Source organism: Rutidosis leptorrhynchoides, chromosome 8, assembly GCF_046630445.1.
Source record: "Rutidosis leptorrhynchoides isolate AG116_Rl617_1_P2 chromosome 8, CSIRO_AGI_Rlap_v1, whole genome shotgun sequence".
NCBI lineage: Eukaryota > Viridiplantae > Streptophyta > Magnoliopsida > Asterales > Asteraceae > Rutidosis > Rutidosis leptorrhynchoides.
Window position 1 is genome coordinate 46,006,965 of NC_092340.1, and position 17,109 is coordinate 46,024,073.

General features: G+C 32.9%; 1 non-coding gene across 1 annotated transcript; it reads right to left on the bottom strand.

Moving 5' to 3' along the window:
* Positions 1-1,412: 1,412 nt before the first annotated feature.
* Positions 1,413-1,519, bottom strand: LOC139865121 (small nucleolar RNA R71). The gene has a single exon (XR_011764647.1). It is a non-coding gene; the product is annotated as a small nucleolar RNA R71 (small nucleolar RNA).
* Positions 1,520-17,109: the final 15,590 nt, after the last annotated feature.

Sequence of the window (17,109 nt, forward strand, 5' to 3'; positions counted from 1 at the left end):
TTTCGCTCGTATTTAGTTTTAATACATAGTTTTTGCCATAGTTATTTTTAGTTCTAGATTTTTAGGCTTTGCCGTAAAATCCCTTAAGTGCTTTTTCTTTAGACTAAGATTTAGGTACTTTAGAATTTTGCGACGCCTTTTTAAGTTTTAGTTTCTTTTTAAGTTATTGCCATTTGGGATATAGTTTTTCTTGTAAGCTTTAATATTTTTAGACACCTTTTACCTATGTATCAATTATCATTCCAATTAGTAATCTCAATTTGCGATTATAATTTTAAGTTAGTAATAGTAATAAGGTTGGGTTAGTCAAGTGTTTTTAAGTTCTATAAGTCACTCTTTTTCTTTCTTATTTTTATTTTTCGATCTTTTTCCGACACGCTCTTTTTCTTTCTTATTTCTCGTCATTTTAGTTTTAGGACATAGATTTTTTATTCTACTTCTTATCTAAATTTCTTAAAATTACGAAAATTTATTTTAAGTGGTTAAATTGATAGACATCAAAATTTTCTGGTTCGTAGTAATAGTTGGATTTGTACGTGGACCGGGTTATTGGAGCCAAACAGTCCTCAATTATATTGAGACCAAACGAATCCTGCCCCTCTGCTGCATCTTTTGGCTATTCGAAACGTGGGCAAAATCAGAAAAGTCTATTGATTGGATAACTTATATAATTTTTCTTTCCTTTTAAAAACTAATAGGATATTCAGTGAATGCACCGAGCAAGACGTTCACCACCTTTTGTACGTTCACCACCTGTAACTAGATCAAGACATTTAGCAAATATTACCGTCGCTGATTTTTCTTTAGAATCGTCATCCAGTCGACCAAGTACTCCAGTTCAAATTTCTGATAATCCATTTTTTGAACCCGACCTCACAATTGAGAATCCGGAGAATATTCAGGGACGATTCATAGATCCTGAACCATTAAATTTTCCTCCGGAACCACCAATCATTCAAACAGAGATTGTTGAGGAACGAACCATTAAATCAGAATCCTCTAGTGATTCCGATTCAACAAATTCAATTATTGAGAATCTGGAACCTTTAAGTATGGAAGACCGAATGAGAGCTAAACGTACTGGCCAAGGTCACGCAATTACTCATCCTGACATTAATGCGCCAGATTATGAAATCAAAGGACAAATTCTACACATGGTGACTAATCAATGCCAATTTAGTGGTGCGCCAAAGGAAGATCCAAATGAACATCTTCGTACCTTTAATAGGATCTGCACACTATTTAAAATCCGAGAAGTGTAGGATGAACAGATATATCTCATGTTATATCCCTGGACTTTAAAGGGAGAAGCCAAAGATTGGTCGGAATCGTTACCTGAAGGGGCGATTGATACATGGGACGTTTTAGCTGAAAAATTTCTTAAACAATTCTTTCCTGCATCTAAAGCCGTAAGACTTCAAGGAGAAATTTTTACGTTCACACAGAAGTCAAATGAAACTCTATATGAGGCTTGGACAAGATTTGGAAAGTTATTGAGAGGATGTCCGCAACATGGTTTAGATACCTGTCAAATAGTACAAATATTCTACCAAGGATGCGACATCACTACAAGAAAAGACATAGATATAGCAGCTGGTGGTTCCATTATGAAGAAAACCGAAACTGATGCTTACAAAATTATTGATAACACTGCTTCCCACTCACATGAGTGGCACCAAGAAAAAGATATCGTTAGATCATCTAAAGCAGCTAGAGCAGATTCTAGCCATGACTTAGATTCCATTTCCGCAAAGAGAGATGCTGTCGAGAGACGAATGGAAAAGATGACTAAAGATATACACTCAATACGAATTAGTTGTGAGCAGTGTGGAGGACCACATTTGACAAAAGATTGTCTCAGTATTGAACTAACAATGGAACAAAGAGAGAATATTTCATATATAAACCAAAGGCCTGGAAATAATTATCAGAATAATTATCAACCGCCAAGACCTATTTACAATCAAAACCAGAACTATAACCGAAATATTCCATACAACAACCAACAAGGTCCTAGCAATCAACAAGTGTCCAACAATAATTACAATCAGCAAAGACCTAATTTTCAAAACAAACCACCACAACAAACCGATGATAAAAAGCCGAATTTAGAAGATATGATGACGAAGCTAGTTGAAACTCAAACGCAGTTTTTCACATCTCAAAAACAAACTAATGAACAAAATGCTCAAGCATTTAGAAATCAACAAGCTTCTATTCAAAATCTGGAACAAAAAGTAAGTAACCTAGCAAGGTTAATAGGTGAAAGAAAACTGGGAAGTTTACCTAGTGATACAAATGCTTAGCCCCGGAATGAAACAGCTAAAGCCATTACCACAAGAAGTGGTACAACACTTAAACCACCTGAAATACCTGTAACTTCTGATGAAGCTATTCCTACTCCATAAGAACCACAACCTGATCAAGATAAGGAAAAAGAACCGGTAATTGAAAAGGTTAATGAAGATAACACAATTAAGGATAAACCTTATGTTAAACCATACCAACCACCACTTCCTTACCCGAGTAAAATGAAGAAAGAGAAACTTGAAGCCGAGCAATCCAAATTCTTGGATATGTTTAAACAGATAAATGTAAATCTTCCTTTCATTGATGTGATTTCAGGAATGCCTAGATATGCTAAATTCTTGAAAGATCTAATCTCAAATAGAAAGAAAATGGAAGAACTCCCGGCTGTTACCATGAATGCTAATTGTTCAGCAGTGCTGTTGAATAGGATACCAGAAAAACTATCTGATCCAGGAAGTTTCACAATTCCATGTTTTCTGGGTAGTCTTAGTTCAATAGAAGCATTGGCAGACTTAGGTGCTAGTATAAATCTAATGCCATATTCACTATACGCTAAACTAGACCTTGGAGAATTGAAACCAACCAGAATAAGCATACAACTAGCCGATCGATCAATAAAATATCCTAGAGGGATAATGGAGAACATGCTAGTTAAAGTTGGTACTTTAGTATTTCCAGTAGATTTTGTTGTTCTGGACATGGAAGAAGATTCTCAAGTTCCTCTCATATTAGGAACACCATTCTTAAACACGGCTAAAGCAATGATAGACGTGTTCGGTAAGAAATTGACCCTAAGTATAGAGGACGAGAGTGTTACCTTTTCAGTTGATAGAGCAATGCAACAACCACAATCTGCAGATGATACATGTTATTATATTCAAACTATAGATGCACATGCAGAATTGTAAGAAGAATTTCCAGAATTACAAGGAACAGGAGAATGTTCTTTAGGAGAAGGTAATGAACCAATTAATAAAGCTGAAATGTTAGCTACACTTATAGCTAAAGGATATGAACCAACAACAGAAGAAATTCAAATGCTAAAAGAAGAAGACAGATATTGATATAAATTATCGATAGAAGAACCACCGAAATTAGAGTTAAAGCCACTTCCAAACCATTTGGAATACGCTTATTTACATGGTAAATCTGAATTACCTGTAATAATATCGTCTTCTCTTACTGAAAATGAGAAATCACAACTCATTTCTGTGTTGAAAGCTCATAAACTAGCCATTGCATGGAAGATTCATGATATTAAAGGAATAAGTCCTTCGTATTGCACACATAAAATCCTTATGGAAGAAGGTCATAAAACATATGTGCAACGCCAACGAAGACTAAATCCTAATATGCAAGATGTAGTTAAGAAAGAAATTATTAAACTGCTAGACGCAGGTCTAATTTATCCAATTTCTGATAGTCCATGGGTAAGCCCAGTTCAATGCGTGCCTAAGAAGGGTGGCATGACTGTCATTACAAATGAGAAAAATGAGCTTATTCCTACTAGGACTGTAACAGAATGGCGTGTATGTATTGATTATAGAAAATTAAATGACGCCACCAGAAAAGATCACTTTTCCTTACCTTTCATTGATCAAATGTTGGAAAGATTAGCCGGAAATAGTTATTATTGTTTTCTAGATGGATTTTCCGGATATTTTCAAATTCCAATAGCACCCGAAGATCAAGAGAAAACCACATTCACGTGCCCTTATGGTACTTTTGCTTACAAACGCATGCCATTTGGACTTTGCAACGCCCCTGCAACCTTCCAAAGGTGTATGATGGCGATTTTTCACGACATGATAGAAGAATGCATGGAAGTTTTCATGGATGACTTTTCAGTCTTCGGTGATACATTTGAATCATGTCTAGCTAATCTTGAACGAATGCTTATTGGATGCGAACAATCAAATCTAGTACTTAATTGGGAGAAATGCCATTTCATGGTTAAAGAAGGCATCGTTCTTGGACATAAAATTTCAAAAGAAGGAATTGAAGTGGATAGAGCTAAAGTAGATGTAATTGCTAAACTTCCACATCCCACCAATGTTAGAGGAGTTAGGAGTTTTCTAGGGCATGCCGGTTTTTACCGACGTTTCATAAAAGATTTTTCTAAAATTGCCACTCCTATGAATAAACTCCTAGAAAAGGATGCTCCATTCATGTTTTCAGATGAATGTATCAAATCTTTTAATATTCTTAAAGAGAAACTCACTAATGCGCCGATCATGATAACACCAAATTGGAATCTACCGTTTGAATTAATGTGCGATGCAAGTGATTTTTGCAATGGGAGCCGTTTTAGGACAAAAGATTGAAAAATGATTTCAACCTATATATTATGCTAGTAAGACGTAACAAGGAGCACAAACAAATTACATAACTACTGAAAAAGAACTCCTTGCTATTGTCTTTGCTTTTGACAAATTTCGTTCATATCTCGTTCTAGCTAAAACGGTGATCTATACCGACCATTCTGCTCTTAGATACCTATTTTCGAAACAAGATGCCAAACCAAGATTAATCCGTTGGATCTTACTCTTACAAGAGTTTGATATTGAAATCCGAGATAAAAGTGGAGCAGAAAATCTCGCCGCTGATCATCTTTCTCGTCTTGAAAATCCCGAATTAGAAGTTCTAAATGAATCGGCCATACAAGACAACTTTCCTGATGAATATCTATTGAAGATAGATTATAATGAAATTCCATGGTTTGCAGACTATGCAAACTACTTAGTTTGTGGATTCCTTGAAAAAGGATTATCGTACCAAAAACGAAAGAAATTCTTCAGTGATATAAAACACTATTTTTGGGAAGATCCACATCTGTTTAAAAGTTGTCCCGATGGAATAATACCCCGATGTGTATTTGGAGATGAAGCTAGTAAAATTTTAAACCATTGTCACACAGGACCAACAGGAGGGCATTATGGGCCTCAACTAACAGCAAGAAAAATTTATGAAGCTGGATTCTATTGGCCTACAATTTACAAAGACGCACACCTTCTTTACAAATCCTGTGATGCTTGTCAAAGGGCCGAAAAAATAAGTCAACGTGATGAAATGCCACAAAATGTCATTCAAGTATGTGAAGTATTTGACATTTGGGGTATTGACTTTATGGGTCCATTTCCAAAATCTCATAATAATCTCTATATTCTCGTAGCCATTGATTATGTATCTAAATGGGTGGAAGCGCAAGCTCTCCCAACTAACGATGCACGAGTTGTAGTTAACTTTTTAAAACATCTTTTTGCAAGGTTTGGAACACCGAAAGCTTTAACAAGTGATCGGGGTACTCATTTCTGTAATAATCAACTTGAGAAAATTCTTAAAAGATATGGAGTAACTCATAAAATCTCCACCGCATATCATCCACAAACAAGTGGACAAGTTGAAAATACCAACCGAGCTTTAAAACGTATTCTAGAGAAAACCGTAGGATCAAATCCGAAGGAATGGTCCATTAAATTGGAGGATGCACTCTGGGCTTTTAGAACAGCCTACAAAACTCTAATTGGAACCACACCTTTTAGACTTGTTTATGGAAAAGCATGTCATCTTCCAGTAGAAATTGAACACAAAGCATTTTGGGCTTTGAAGACATGTAATCTTGATATACATGAAGCTGGACGTCTACGATTAAGTCAACTAAATGAATTAGAAGAATTAAGACATGAAGCATACGAAAATTCGTTAATCTATAAAGAAAGAACGAAGAAATGGCATGATAAAAGAATCCGAAGTTCAAAAGAATTTAAAGAAGGAGACAGAGTTCTTCTTTTCAATTCACGATTCAAGCTATTTCCTGGAAAATTGAAATCAAGATGGTCTGGACCATTCATAGTCAAAAGAGTTTTCCCATACGGAACGATAGAATTAATAAATTCAAATGGGATTGAATTTAAAGTTAATGGTCACAGAGTTAAACATTACATACATGGTCCGATGGAAGTTGACAATGAAGTTAATCACAATTTCAATACCACAGCTAACTAAGTGTGGGGAGAATCAAGTCTTTTAAGGATAATATGTATTTCTGTTAGAGTTAGATTGTCTGTTTTCGTGTAGTTCTCGAAAATGGAACTCGAATGGTCTTTCCCTAGCAGATCCCTAAAGAACTAGTCTTCTCCCCCTATTCTGAATTTTTATTTTTTTAGGTTTTTACGAAATGAAGACTGCCTGTGAACTAAACCATGGTCTAATGCTACACGCTTTGATTACTAAACGTAATAATGACACACTACCAAGTAAAATAGTATCAGTAATCAGAGAAAGATTGGACGGAGTAAGAAAAGAATCCAGATGCGAAGATAATAAGTTACAATTTGGTAAAGGAAAATCAAAATCCGCAGCGAAAAGAAGATTACGACACCTAGAAAGATGTCACAAATGCGGAAAATGGTCACATGGAGGTAAATGTTCAAATAATCAAACCTATTCAAACACCGAATTTGTTACTTTATGCAGAGACGGACCGTTCATATGTTTAGAAGAAAAAATACTGAATGCTCGAGGCTGCGCTTGTGTAGCTATGGAAAACCAATTAAACCGACTATCTTATGAATGGGATAGATCGTATAACTAAGAATACTATCTCACAGGTAAGTCTGTACAGTTTTTATTTTTATTTTTATTTTTATTTTTAATCTTTTGATAATAAACGCTAATTTGTTCGCTATAAAGTATTAAATTGGTATTAAATAAAATTAGGTTTGGCGACCGAAATTATTGATATCATAAAAAAATTTATTACATCACTGCGAAATTTAACGTTTATTCTTAAGGTATAAATATCTTTAATCAATCAACCCAAAATATTTTAAAAATTCGTCATGAGTTAAATTAGGTCTTGGAACTGAAATTACTTTACCGAAAAGAGGGGCGCATATTTTTGATAATATTTGATTGATTAAAGTGGGATAAAAGCCAAAAAGATTTTTAATTTTATTTTTACCATGTTTTTAAAATTAATATATAAATCTTAAATTAATATTGTAAACTTTGTAAAATCAATATATTTAAAATTGTAAATATTTGAAAAATTAATATAAGTTTGGTGTGAATTTTATTATATGAATTTTTAAATTAAGTTTGGTGTGAATTTTTAATTTTTAAAATATGAATTTTTAATTTTATGCATTTTAAATTTTAAGTTTGGTGCGAATTTTTAATATTAATTTTGAATTTTATGTATTTTTATTTTAAGTTTGGTGTGAATTTAAAAACAAAAATTTACTTTATGTCGCTAATTTAAAAATATGATTTTTAAAATTCGTCGTAAGTTGAAGACTAGGTCTTTGAACCGAAATTGCTTTACCCGAGGGAGGGACGAGAACTTTTATTATCATTATTTTTAATCTTATTGAATTAAAGTATGACAAAAACATTAAAAACCCAAAAATCTTAGCTTTTAAAACAATCGCTTGAAATTCGACAAATTTTAAAATTTTGTCGAAGGACGGACTAGGACATCGATCCGAAACGACCTCGTCCTAAATAACAAGGGAAACAAAATTTTAAAATTAATTACTTAATTGTTTTAATTAGTATAAGATATATATATAAAAAAAAATACAAACTCCGCGACTCGTGGAGTTTGATGGGTCAAACACCGCGACTCGCGGAGGGACCGAAATACAGAAAAAAAAATAAAACGCAAAAAACTGATCAGTTGAACACCACAACACAGAAAATACTGCGAAAACAAACCGCAAAAACCCGAAAAAACACCCCCAAATTCACAATTTTTGACCGTTAATCATCAAATCTTTTACTAAAATCATGTTGAGAAGGATGCTATCAAGGAATTACTCAAGAAAAACGGTAAATTTCTACACCTAAACACCATTTAATCCGAAAATTAGTGTTCTTGAGCAATTTTATACCCAATTTGATTTTGATGCTTTTTAGTGTAATTATGCTTAAATTGTTTATGTATTATGCTTGTATAACCTAGATTGATGCTATTTAACATGATTAGAAGCCTTAAACTTCAAATTTTGAGTAATTTAGGGTTTGTGTTCTTGAGCAATTTGGGGCTTTTTGATATAAACAGGTTATGGCCGATTTTTGTCATGAATTGTTGCTAAATTAAGTAGTGTAACATGTTTAGGTAGTTAAATGATCTAAACTTTGAGCCTAAACATGATTTTGAGAATTAAAGTGGACTTTTTCAAGTCTAAAATTCATGAACTTGATTTTTGAAAGATAATGCCATTTGAAACTTGTTTAATTGCTAGTAATGATTATTTTGACATGTTATTTGAGTTGAATGCTTATGAACTTGGCGAACATTTTCGTATATGCTTATTTGAAAAAGTGTAGATTTGGTGAAAATATGAAAATGAGTTTAAGTTTGATATAAATTGATCATGTCATTGTAATTATTTTGATTGATGATTTTGCTGACACTAATGCATATTTGGATGCACAAAAATTGTGTTTGATGTGTTTTGCAGACTGAAAGGGGTGAATCTTCATCCCAAGCTCGCAATGCTCCTGCTGAGAATGCGGAACAACAGGAGGTGGATAACTACTACAAGCAAGATATACCTCATCCAGTAATGACATTTTCTGATATGCACTTAGAAGATTTGCACCCGAACTTGAGATTTGACAGACTTTGGATAGATTATCCAAAATACCAAAGGGGTTTGCATACTCTTCATTCTAAAGCTGTTGAGGTACCTAGAGTCATAGAATGGGGACCATTAGAAGCTGTAGAATTGGCCGGGCCAATTAGGGAATTACTTGCACAGAGGTATGGTAATTCTACTTTTAACGATTGAGTACGGTTATTCAACATGCGTAGACCTGTATATAAAGTATGGTGTGAAGAATTGTTGTGTAGTATAGAATTAAATGATCGGGTAGCTAGTTTAACCGATCGATCTTTTATTATATTTTTGTTAGGAGGTTCGATGCGCCACATGTCTTTACTAGACATGGCTCAGGCTTTACGTATATATACGCCTGAGGAAATAGCATCTGCCGATTGTAGAGGGTTGATATTGAACGGTAGGAAGATAGACGAAAATTTTGATACGCATGGTGTATGGAGTCAAATGACTAGACATCACCGATTCAAAGGGGGAAATTACTCTTATTTGGATATAGATAGAGCTGAATTAAGAGTAATTCATAGGTTTTTAGCTAATTCGATTACACAAAGAGGTAAGAACAAGGAAAAGGTAAATGAACAGGATTTGTTTTACCACATGTGTATTCGAGACCCACAAAGCGCTGTAAGTATACCTTATTGTGTGGGTTATTATTTATCAGCTATGGTTAGGGGGATGAGACTGTATAGCATAATAGGAGGTGGTATATTTATTACTTTGATTGCTGAATATCTCGGTGTGGATATAAGTCGGGGGGGATTATTAGTCGAAGAACCAGAACCCCGCGATACAATAGGTTTAAATGTATACCATGGTGCGAAGGTTTTGAAGAGGCAAAATAACGCCGCAGTACAATACCATGGTAGACATCCACAGGTTGAGAGAAACCAACAGCAAGGTAATGTAGGAGGGGGAAATGAAATGGCAGAAATGCAAAGGTTTATAGCTTCACAAGAGTACGAAAATGCTAGACATAGAGCATTTGAAGATTGGCAAGTTCATCAAAACCAAATCATAGCTTATTGTAAACATATAGGTAGAAACTATATTCCTACTCCATCGCCCATATTCCCTCCCTGGTCTATAGAGATTCAACCACCGTATCCTACGTATAACCCAGCCGAAGCATTTTATAGCACCTATGGCTATGCATGGAACCCCTACTGGTATCAGTATCATCCCAAGTCTACTTAGTTTTATTTATTTTGTAATTTGTAATGTTGATACGTTTAATACTTATGTTAATATTGTAATAGTTTTTATAATTTTCAAACTTTTATTCTTAGATTTCAATAATTTTTTAATGTGGGGCAATATACCAAACTTCAAAAATATGTATATATGTTTGCAGTTTATCTTATGTACACAACATGGTAAAACAACGCATTTTCAAAGACTGACATTAAGTTCAGCAAAAGCAACTAATTTTGACGACAAGATGCAAAATAAATGTGATATAACAACAAGACGGAATGAACAAATGATGTGCACCATTTATCATTCAACACAAACGCAAATATGTTTGGAAACTTTGGTAAAATTTAATCATTTTCACACAAATCACCCTCAATAATTTAAATTGTTACTGATTTCTTGCAAATGAGGGCATTGCAAGATCTTAAGTGCGGGAAGGGGTTAAATTCTTTCGGATTTTAAAATTTTTACTTTATACACTTGGTTACCATTAAAAATACTAGTAAAGCAATAGTTGTATTAGAATCTAGTGCTCTCTGATAATAAAGAACAGCCCTAGTCTTATATACTGACTACCCAATTCTAGTAAAATTATTCAAAATTTTCAATTAAATGAACTCAAAATCATATTTATACATATTTATGAACGATAAAACTAGGTGTTAACACCGAAATTATTGTTACCTTGGAAAGGACATAAATTGAGAAACAAACCAAAATGTTAGAATTCATTTAAAATGGAATAGAGGACAATAAAAAGGAAAATAAAAGCCAAGTGTGGGAAAAATTACCAAGTTATCTTAAACATATGTCACATATTTCTGTAACAAATAACTGAAAATACTTTTGCTTTGGATTAAACTAAACTGTTTTACCCGATGAAAGAAAAGAAGAGATGGATCTACACGATGAATCAATTCCATCGTTAAAAGTAAGTAAAGTCTTCCGAAAAAGAAACGTGCTTCTTGATTTAGGTCAGGAAGTTGTCGTCCAGACCAGCTGTAGGTTGACGAAAAATCTAGAAAAGTCATCACTAGAATCAGCAGGAAATTCACGGATCTCAGCATCAAACAGGGTCGCCAAGTGGTCAGACTTATCCTAACCATGAGAGGATCTGTCTTGTAAAATGGGGAGGGCACCGTGCAAATTAGCTAGATAAGACTAATGAATCAGATCCCCAGAAAGGATAATCTCCTTAAAGATTAAAAATCAGCTTTTAAGCCTGATATTACTCAATCCTAGAGATTGACCTTAAAGATTGAGAATTCAAACTCATGGAATTCAATGATATCTAAACTCGAGCTTGAACGAGAAAATATTTTGATAAAATTACAAACCGATTTATTTTCTGAAAACCCTATTTTCAATGCGTTCATTACCATTGAACGTAAAATCCTAGGAATTCACCTGGAATTCATTAGGTCACCTGAACCAAATCGGGTGTCAACCGTAAGAACGGTGGTTGCATAGCATGGTCAAAGACAGGACTTTGTGCCAGACCGAAAAATCATAAGGGTGAGCTTTACTATTGCTCCTACCAAGGATAGTAATTGCGTCCGACACGTTATAGACCATAATTAAAAGCATGTCATGGGACATTGCCTTAACAGTTGCTTGTTCAACGCTTTCCTTTACAACCGAACGGTAGTTTACCGAAAGGTAATATACGGGATAAGTAAACTGGACGTGTTGCTTTCCTAAAACAAGGTTAGCAAGTGGGTGACACAAAACCATAAGTTTTGAGCTAAAATTTTCAAATATGAAACCCACCAAACCCACAAAAATAATTTGCAAACACCGGTGTAGGGTTATTCCGGAAAACTTATCTAGGGTAAAAAAACTAGATTTAATTTTCAAAAGATCAAATGTTTTCATAAAGATCCAATTTCCTTAATGGATCTAAATTTTTATAGTCATGTGGGGCTGTAAACCATATCGTTACTACCATTGTTTATACCGCCGTAAAGAAATCACTGATGTACAAAGTGTGAAGAATAAAGAAGTGATTCTAGTATTTTAAGACTATATTGCTTGAGGACAAGCAACGCTCAAGTGTGGGAATATTTGATAATGCTAAAAACGAACATATATTTCATAGCATTATTCCTCAAGAAAGACAAGCTTTTAGTTGCAATTGTTCTATTTACAAGTGATATTCGTTTAAATATTAAAAGGTGAAGACAAAAGACAGATTCGACGAATTGAAGACGCAAACAACCAAAAAGCTCAAAAGTACAAAATACAATCAAAGAGGTTCCAATTATTGATAAGAAACGTCTCGAAATTACAAGAGTACAAGATTCAAAACGCAAAGTACAAGATATTAAATTGTACGCAAGGACGTTCGAAAATCCGGAACCGGGACATGAGTCAACTCTCAACGCTCGACGCAATAGACTAAAAATTACGAGTCAACTATGCACATAAATATAATATAATATATAATTAATTCTTAAAATTAATATATATATATTATAATATATTTATAAATCGTCGGCAAGAAAGAAGCCAAAGGAGGGTGAGCTGTATTTTCAAACTCCGCGACTCGCGGAGTTTGAAGAGCAAAAAGGCCGCGAGTCGCGGAGCCCCAAATATTGAAACTGCCTATAAAGCTCGCGCATTCTGATCGTAAAAAAAATATATATCCATCCATCTATCTAAACGTATATATTTATATTTATATTTTAATTTTAATTTTAATTTTAATTTTAAATCCTAATAATAAGGGTATGTTAGCGAATGTTGTAAGGGTGTAAGTCGAAATTCTGTCCGTGTAACGCTACGCTATTTTTAATCATTGTAAGTTATGTTCAACCTTTTTAATTTAATGTCTCGTAGCTAAGTTATTATTATGCTTATTTAATCTGAAGTAATCATGATGTTGGGCTAATTACTAAATTTGGGTAATTGGGCTTTGTACCATAATTGGGGTTTGGATAAAAGAACGACACTTGTGGAAATTAGACTATGGGCTATTAATGGATTTTATATTAACTAAACAATACCTTGTTAATTTAATATACAAACTTATAATTCGACGTATTTATATATAACCACATACGCTTGACTGGGTACGGTGGGCGGGATATCTATAAATACCAATAATTATTCATTTTACCGGACACGGAACTGGATTAATAGTTAATAGACTTGTTGAAACAGGGGTGAATTACATTCAAGGGTAATTGGTGTAATTGTTAACAAAATAGTAAAACCTTGGTTTACACGCAGTCGATAACCTGGTGTATTCATTAAACAAAGTATTAAAACCTTGTTACAATTCGAATCCCCAATTAGTTGAAATATTTGACTTCGGGAATAAGAATAATTTGATGAAGGCTTTCGCTCTTTATATTTATGACTGATGGACTATTATGTACAAATCCGTATGGACATATTAAATAATCCAGGACAAAGAACAATTAACCCATGGGCATAAAACTAAAATCAACACGTCAAACATCATGATTACGGAAGTTTAAATAAGCATAATTCTTTTATTTCATATTTTATTTCCTTTATTTTATATTTAATTGCACTTCTAATTATCGCATTTTATTTATTGTTATTGTATTTAATTGCACTTTAATTTTCGTACTTTTTAATTATCGTAAGTTTATTTTATCGCACTTTTATTTATCGCAATTTCATTATCGTTATTTACTTTACGCTTTAATTTAAGTCTTGTATTTATTTTTAATATTTTACATTTGGTTTTAACTGCGACTAAAATTTTAAAATCGACAAACCGGTCATTAAACGGTAAAAACCCCCCTTTATAATAATAATATTACTTATATATATATTTGTATTTTTATAAAAGTAAACTAATATAGCCTTAAGCTTTGTTTAAAGATTTTCCCTGTGGAACGAACCGGACTTACTAAAAACTACACTACTGTACGATTAGGTACACTGCCTATAAGTGTTGTAGCAAGGTTTAAGTATATCCATTCTATAAATAAATAAATATCTTGTGTAAAATTGTATCGCATTTAATAGTATTTCCTGCTAAAATTTAATAGTATTTTATACCCCTTAGCTTTAACATCAGATACGTTTTGTAAACATTGCATTCTTTTGAAAAGGCACACCATAAATGAATATTTAAATCAAAGGTTTTCGACAGCTGATGATTTCTACATATAGACAATCACCGTAAATAATAGTTTACAATAGTACTTTCGTTGACAATGCAGTCAAAATAAGATACACCCTGATGATTTGGTGAATGCAACATTTCCTTGAAAAATATGCCATATAAGACTCCTTGCACATAGCTTGTCTAACATATAAGAAAACAGCGGAAGACTTCTATGGAACCTGAGAATAAACATGCTAACAAGTGTCAACACAAAGGTTGGTGAGTTCATAGTTTTAATGTTTCGTATAATCTGTATATAAAGGTGGATCACAAGATTTCAGTTGTTTCATCCAGAAACGTTTATCAAAATATTCTACAAGATTGAGTACCCTGGTAACTAAACTTTAACGTTATAATAATTACCCCTGTTTTAACATACATGCAACCAACATGTACAATACACGCAAACCAACGTGTACTAAACTCAAATAGCATACGTCTATTTTATAGTTCAGGCTAGGGTTTCTATACCTGGAACAGACGGGGATGTCAAGCCCTATGGATCTATATACAACTACTCGCTCCCACCCGTTCTTATAACTGGCAGTTACTAGTTACCAAAGCTAAGGGATTTTTGGTTCAAACTCAGTATAGAATTTAGTATGTACTTGTATCCATTGTGTTTAAAATAAAGTGCATATATTCTCAGCCCAAAAATATAGATTGCAAAAGCAATTAAAAAGGGATCTATAAACTCACCTTAGCAGCATATAAAGTCGTTCACCGAAATGTGACTGAAACTCGAAATACCAAATAACCATAGATCTCAACCTAGAGAACATATGTTGGTCAATAACTGTCTATCAAGCTAGGTTAGGTCATAGTGTATCACAATCTTAATGCTCGAGATCGACATACAAAAGTTATCAAAAGTCATTTCAACAATTTAATCTGACTCAATACTATAGTTGAATGATCATGGCAATCGAAACATTTTAACATTTCACATAGTTTCCCAATACTTGTAAAATTAGAGTATAGTTTTTATAAGTCTTTAAAATATGATAAAACAGTCAGTTTTGACAATTGTTCAACAAAACGAGATGTGCCTTATATAGAAATTCATTTACTCGATTAGTAATATTTAAAAATCCACTTTATCAATCTTATAAACAAGTTCTTTAAATATCAATTGCAGATTCAAAAGCAATTTCAATTAACGTCAATCATAATTCAGTTGATCATATCTTTTAATTCGTTCACCGAAATTACGCGATTTCTAAATGAAAAGTTATTGATTTTTCGCCAGCTTTCCAACGACATGCATATCATATACCTTTTATCATTAATATATGTATTTAATTTGTGATTCATCATAACTATCTAACGACAAAATTTAGCATACAAGCATGCATAAACATATATACTCGAGCACTAGACATGTATACACTATTAATATATAAAAGATAAGATATGAATGCTCACTTATCAATATTGTGATTCAATATTGCAGGAAAGTACGTAGACACAACAGAGATTATAAACACTAGGTTTGACTTGCAAACAATACCCACGAATATTACCCATAACCTCCATAGCTATAACCCATAATTTCCTTAGCTCTATCCCGTTCGAAAAGCTTGTTTTGAAGTGACACGCTCATGACCTCGTCGTAGTATTTTATGTATAATATTAATTAATAATAATACTACTAATAGTATTAAGATTAATTATAATATATATATATATATACATATATATATATATATATATATATATATATATATATATATATATATATATATATATATATATATATATATATATATATATATAAAGAGAGAGCAGAGGGATGTGAGGATATGTGTGTGTGTAATCGAGCAAAAATGAATTCAATTTATAGACCTTTCCTGAAATCTGACCCCATGCGATCGCATGGGTTTTATGCCTATTTCCCATGCGATCACATGGCCCCAAAATCCAGCTCACAATTTTTTTGTTGTTTTGCTTGTCGACATAATTAAATATAATATATATAATATATATAATTTAAATTAATTAATTATATAATATATTATATTCTCTTGTCTAGTTGACTTGTAATTTTTGTTCTGATAAGTCGTACATCGTCACTCGACTTATGTCCCTGTTCCGGTTTTTCGAACGTCCTTTCGTACACTGAGAAAACTGGCACTTTACCTTTCGTGACTCGTACCTTTGTCAAAATATAGACTTAACTATCCATAAACTATATCACTCGAAATATAACTTACACATTCGAGTGTTTTGGTCATTTACTTCTATAAATCATCGTCTCATTATCTATCAAAGTATATTTAATAATATTGTTTTAAATCAAAACATTTAATAACCAAGTTAATATTCATAAACACATTTTAAATACACATCGCAAGTTATTCATACAATTACAATTCCAACTTATCATATATATTCAAATAGATATTTAAACCAATAAGTTTTATGCACAGTATCATACTATTAATACTTTGTTACGCTTTCAAGTTATAGTGTATATATGTATCTTTTTACATATAATTGTTCGCGAATCGTCGAGAACAGTCGATGGGTAATTGAATAGTTCAAAAATTTTGAGATTCAGTTTTACAGACTTTGCTTATCATGTCGGAAACATTAAATCATATCGAGAATTTGGTTCAAAATAAGTCGAAATTTTCCGGGTCATCACACCATGCGATCGCATGGCCTGGCTGCATTATATTCATGCGATCGCATGAGCCAGAAATCATGGCCAGGTCCTATAAATATCACGAATTTGGACGAGTAAATTACACCTTCTTCAACTGATACTCTCTATCTCTCAATATATATTTATATTTTAATTATAATTTTAATTTTAATATTACGTTAATA